Source organism: Ananas comosus, linkage group 11, assembly GCF_001540865.1.
Source record: "Ananas comosus cultivar F153 linkage group 11, ASM154086v1, whole genome shotgun sequence".
NCBI classification, from domain to species: Eukaryota; Viridiplantae; Streptophyta; class Magnoliopsida; order Poales; family Bromeliaceae; genus Ananas; species Ananas comosus.
The window spans coordinates 2,420,205-2,426,711 of record NC_033631.1 but is presented as its reverse complement, the minus strand read 5'-3'; positions in this window follow the sequence as shown (position 1 = coordinate 2,426,711).

Sequence of the window (6,507 nt, the reverse complement as noted above, 5' to 3'; positions counted from 1 at the left end):
AGACCCTCCCGCGGGTTACCTAACCCGCGCGTTTGCCAGGTCTACTATTGTCCAATATTATTGCAGTTTTTGACTATGTAGTTTGTGTGGGTAACAATTTCCTCCTAGCATGAACCTCCGCTGGTGGTTCAGTGGGCAAATGGAGAAGAAAATGCTCAAGAGTTGTCTCATTCCCACACTTTAAGGGAGCCAATAATAAAAAAAAAAGAGCACAATTGATGCATTCCTCACACTTCAAATAAGAGTAGAAAGTCAACAAAAAGAGTTATAAAAATTAAGACACTTTTTGGGTAAAGAGAGAGAAACTGAAATATATATAGAAGAAACCACACAGAATATTTGGAGTGAAACAGAGAACACATAAACTGCAAAACACTAAACACAAAGCAAAGTACATATTATTTCATGCCAAACCAAAACGCTGTGCACAAAATGACTTTGCCGAAAACAAAAGCATGGACCGGTTAAGAAGCCCGAGCAACTAAGCCAGCTGGTTAGACATAGCATCAGAGGGATCCGCAGCAGGAGCAGGCAATTCAGCAGGAAGACGGTTCACGCACTCAACAATGGCATTACGAAGCTTGATCCGGTCATCAACATATTCATCATTCAATAAGTTATATTCCCAAGAAAGGTTGCCATACTGTGCAGATAAAATGGCATAATTGGTTGTTTGATGGTCATATAAATTTTTGTAGAAGAGAGAGTCATCGTAATTAATATCTTTTAATCTCTAATCCGCCTAAGAGCAAGGCATGCAGCATCCTGCTCGGCACCGGCAGAAGTAGGGAACTGGGAGCTCGAACAACGAACAGTTTGGACAACAGTTTCGCTTCGTGGAAATCTGGAGATCCACATATCCAACAAATTTGCCTTCCGTATCAGTGGCCACTACAACTTGCGGCACTCCTAGATCGACCGAGCTGTTCGTAAACCTCGCCAAGCATCCTAACATAAGAAAAGTGGACAGTCGCTATTGCCCAGATTGCAAGAGAAGGAGGTCAATCCTTTTCTTTTTTTTTTGTAAAGTGATGTAAAGAAGGAAGTAAGAAAACCAAAGCAAAGGATAAACTCAGGAAAACACCCAACCAGCAATGGAATTCGGAAAAAAAAAAATGAAGCAAAGTTCATGCATATTGTTAAAAAAAGGAGAAAAGACAGTATGATCAAGTGTAGAAAAGCAAAATCCAATAAAAAACACTGAGGACCAACACATAAATAAAATAAGTAGAAAACATTGAAAGCAAGAAAGTAATGAGGCTCAGATATATCATAGGCAAGCACACGTCACCTCTTATTTTTCATCATTAATTAGCTTAACAATAGGTGCAATGCCCTGCCAACCGTTCATCAACAAAAACTAACATTAAAAAAATGTTGTTACTACAAAGTGACCTGAATCTAAATCCATGACTTATTTTTGAAACTTGAAGTTTCTAGCTGTTGGTTGTGGGCTTATTACCTAAATCATTGAACCTTAGTATTAAGGAGTGGATAAAAAATATGTCAAGTCAAATAGTAAAAAGCATCATGAACCAAAGCAACAAAATATAACTACAACAGGTAGTATCTTTATTTGAAAATAGGGAGGCTCAGATTGTAGCTAGAATCGAAAAAGTGCATCTTTAATCATGTGAGAATGCAGCACCAAGTGGAATCAAAGGCTGTGATATCAGGATGGGAAGAAAACAGCAGCAGAAACTCCCAATACAGCAAATCAAGGGGAATGAACAGTAGCAGATTGTTGCACATGAATAGGCCATACAACCTGCAGCAGGTTAGTTGCCTTTGAATGGGCCGTCCAATCTACTATAGCCATTCGGCTTTTTTAAACAAAACATAAAAATGAAGATAGACAGGAGATGTAAATATAACATCAGTGCAGTAGTCTCAACTTCTCATTTTCTTATACTCAAGAGATTAATGATTTTAGGAGGTCAATTTGAAGTTTGTATAACACCAAGGTGTTAATTTGGCCGAAAAAGTCTTGATAGTGTTAAATTAACAGCTTGGCAACGGAGAGTTGACGAGGATGTAAGCAAAGGGGAGGAAATCTTTTTTTTTTTTTTTTTTTTTGAGAGATAGGTAGCACGCTACTCGATTCGTTTTTTTTATTTAGAAATAAATTTAGCTGGAAATGTGAATCAACTAGGATTCGAACTTGAGTCTCGGGTACCAACCCTCAAGTCCTTTTGCCACTTGCATTAGGGACGGTCGGTAAAGGGGAGGAAATCTTGAAAGAAGACCTTTGCACCTTTATTGTGTTGGGGAAAATCGCAACAACAAATCCGATTGGGATACAAATCTAACTAATTTTATGATGAAATTAATAAATGTAACTTACAGATGATCGCTCAATTCCAAATAAATCGGTGAAAAGAAATCCAAAAATAATTAGCTTCGAAAGCGTGCGAGGCACTGCCCTAAGGCGTATTTCCGTCTTTTGTGCGGGATTCACCGAAAACACCGCCCCAAAATACGACCGGAATTCCTCCTCCTACGGACACGAACGCGGAAGAGGTTGACGGAGAATCTTTCAACACCCGGTGATAAACTATCAAACAAGTAGAAGAAAAAAGAACTATGGAAATATCTCAAAAAAAAAAATTCTTCTCACTATCCTTTGTATATATATACATGTCTTGCAACAGGAAACACAAGATATTTATACATAAAGGAAGAGAAATGGAACGTTGGGAATCCCAACGTTCACGGAGCAACGTCCATGCATGCTCGCGGACGTTCATGCTAAATGAACGCTGATTAAAAAATAATTAAAAATCTCGTCGAGGCCTTGGTGTCTCATCCATGTAGCTTAATTCACATTCTTACTGAATGAAGCAGATAGCGTGCTACATTTCTCTCAAAAATAAATTATAAATAAAATCAAATAAAATAAATTAATATATCAAAATAATAATATATAATTTTTGAATTTTCATCAACATACTGTACTATTTGCTATTTTCTTTTTCTTCACTTTAGCTTTTTTTTTTTTTTTTCAATTCTAGATAACATTGCTATGTAATTTATCTTGAAATCCTAATTCACATTCATTCTTCCCTCACTAGGCTGCCATTATATTTCGTTTTGCCATGTGGTATGTTCATATTACTCGGTTCTAATTTAACTCGATCTATATGAGATGTGAATCCAAATTTATCCTAATAAGTTAAAGGATAAATTATACATTTTTATTTTTATTAGTTAAAAAATGTATTTTCTAATGAATAATATTCTAAAGCTAATTTCTATGTGAATCATGATATTTTAAGGGATCCCCATATGTGTGTGTATATAGAGAGAGAGAGACTTTAGTTAGTGTACTTTTATGAGTACGATCAATTTCGTACTCATAAGTCGCCTTCAATGGTAAAGCTTTCGAATTGATGATCTATACTGTTAAATATGATTTAAAGCATTTGAAATTTTAGAACTCAAATTTCATAATTTTTTGACATTATTTACCAAACGATAAAAAGATCCAAAAATTGATAATTTTTAACAGCCGGAATGGGATGCTTGCTAGTTTAATGGCGTAAAAGATTTCGAATCGGCTAAATCTTTGATAGAAAATTTTATTCACTGTTTAGATAGAGATTTATGACTCCGATCTTAAATTGAAAATTTTGATTCTCTATTTTTAGGAGATTATTCAATTTTGATCGTTCATTTTATGCCCGTTTGATGAACTTTATTATGATTTCAAAAAATTACAAAATTTATTTTCTAAAGTTTCAAATATTCTAGATCATATTTAGTAGTGTGGATCATCGATTTAGAAGTTTCATCATTGAAAATAATTTCTGAGGACAAAGAGTTTTATATTTATAAGAGTATAGTAACACTACCATATGTATATATATGAGTATTTTTTTCTCAATTTGGACGTGAGAAATAAAAAAAGGGAAAACTTCAAATACCCCCCTTATGATTTCACTCTTTCTTACTTTAGTACCTTGTTGTTTAAAGTGTATCAAATTAGTACCCTGTGGTTTTGCACCTTTTCACTTTAGTACCCTGTGGTTTAAAGTGTGTCAAGTTAGTAGCATGTGGTTTTGCATTTTCTCACTTTAGTAACTTGTGGTTTCGCACTTTCTCACTTTAATACCTTGTGGTTTAAAAATCACAGGGTACTAACTTGTTACAAAAATAAAACCACATGGTACTAACTTGATACAAAAATAAAACTATAGAGCATTATTTGATACACTTTAAACCACAGGGTACTAAAGTGAGAAAGTACGAAACTACAGGATACTAACTTGATACACTTTAAACCACAGGATACTAAAATGAAAAAGTGCGAAACCACAGGGAGGTTTTTTGAAGTTTTTCCTAAAAAAAAAAGGAATTTCTCTATGTTCTTTTTGAGATTTCCACCTACGTGTACTATTGTGGAGACTCCAGTACGTAGCCTTTCACGATGATCAAACATAGAGATCTTGACATGATGTCCGATCGCTGATCCAAGAGGCCATCGCAAAGATCCAGGAGACCGTAAGACGAGTACGACAATCCGACAAGTCCTTCCGCGGATCTAGGAGGTTGTCGTGGATTCAAGAGACCATAAAATGAGTATGACGATTGGACAAGTTCTTCCGTTAGGACTACTATAAGTATGATATTTTACGGTGGTTAATTTTCCTACGCTTCCAACCAAATCTAGAGCCAAATGGCCGGGATTGTAGAGTAAATTAATGCTTTTTTCTACTTGAATGTTGAATGAACTAATAATGCCTTCCATTGTGTTATTAATAAGAGTGAGTTTAAGTGTTTAACCGACCGTCCCTAGAGCAAGTGGCAAAGGGTTTGGTGGTTGGTACCCAAGACCTAGGTTCGAATTCTAGTTGATTCACATTTCCAACTAAGTTTATTTCTAAATGAAAGCGTGCTACTTATCTCTCAAAAAAAAGAAAAGAAAAAAAAAGAGTGAGTTTAACTAAATTTGCATTCAGACTATTACAAAGAAAATTAAGGAAAAATCTGAAGTAGTTCATTAAGTAATTACTAGGCTAGCTAGGAATAACAAGCTAATGCCAAACTAGCTATTACATGAATAGGTACAAGTATGGGGATAAGAAAAATAGCATTTGGATGAAAATTGGGTTGTTCCCGAGGATAAGAAAAATAGAGTTTGGATAGATAATATGGAATAAGAAAAAAAGTTGGTAGTTATATATAGAAAATGGAGGTGTTGGTGAGAATAGTTATACAAGCTTATTTCAGATACTCGAGAACTACTATTCTCGGATAAAAAATTTGCGTTTGGGTATAAAGGGCGGATAAGAGGTTATCCCTCCCCTTATCCCCCAGCCAAACGATGCCTCAAAGTTTTACAATGGACGAAAATGAATCTGTTTAAAGATGTTCAATAGCTTTACTAACATCCATTACAAATTGCTTGAATTAAAGTTTTATGTAGAGAGTTCACAACTACGAATTTAATGCGAAAGTTTAAAATATTATCACAATTCAAGAAGTGTATGATCGTAACAAGATGAAATTGAAGAGCTCATTAGGATAGTGATTTCCAAAAGATCAATCGAGCTCTTAGCGCTCGTAGCTGAGGAGGCTAATATTACAGCGGTTGCTCTTAGCGCTCTCTCTTGCCGATAAAAATAAGGAGAAAGCAGAGTGCACTAACGACGCGACAATGGCTCCATAGGGCCGGCTCGTGTTCGACTCATTTCATAAATGAGTTAAACATAAGCTGGCTCGTTAAATTATCAAGCCAAAAGATTNTATATATATATATATATGAGATCTTACTAGTAGGCTTTGATTTAATGATTGAAATTGTACATATAAATTGGTCTTTTTATGATTAAATTGGGCTTTATATTTAGTTTGGGCTAAAATTCAAACAATAAAAAATTTGTATTCTATATGTATAATTATTTATTTATATATATAGATATAAATATATAAATTATATAAATATAAAATATATGTACTCGAGCTGTTATCGAGCCGAACACGAGTGAGCTGACCCCATCTTGTATTCAGCTTATTTATTAAATGAGCTAAAAAATTCAGTTCACGTTCGACTCATTTACTAATCCAGCGATTCGGTCTTGAGTTTATTTCGAGTCAAACATGAGGTGACTCGCGAACAGCAAGCTAAATTACCAGCCCTAGGTCTAAGGGGGCCCACGCCCCTTAGCAACCGCCAGCGGATTTTATCTATTACAAATTTGCTCCCTTCTCAAAGAAAGAAACCCAACTAGACACACATACAAAAAAGAAAAAAAAAAAATTCCATAATGAGAAGGATTCAAGGAGGCCATTTGCTATTACTGTAAAAAGCTGGGGCATATGAAATATGATTGCAAAACTTGGAGGAAAGAAAAGAAGATGAAAGATAATGAAGATATTGAGATGAAGTTGCTGAAGTTTACTTTATCTCTTGTGATGAGTGTTTAAGACAAGACCAAATCTAGAAAATTCTAGATTCAGTTTGATTTGTTTATTTGTTATTTAATATTAGATTTGTTTTGTTATTCT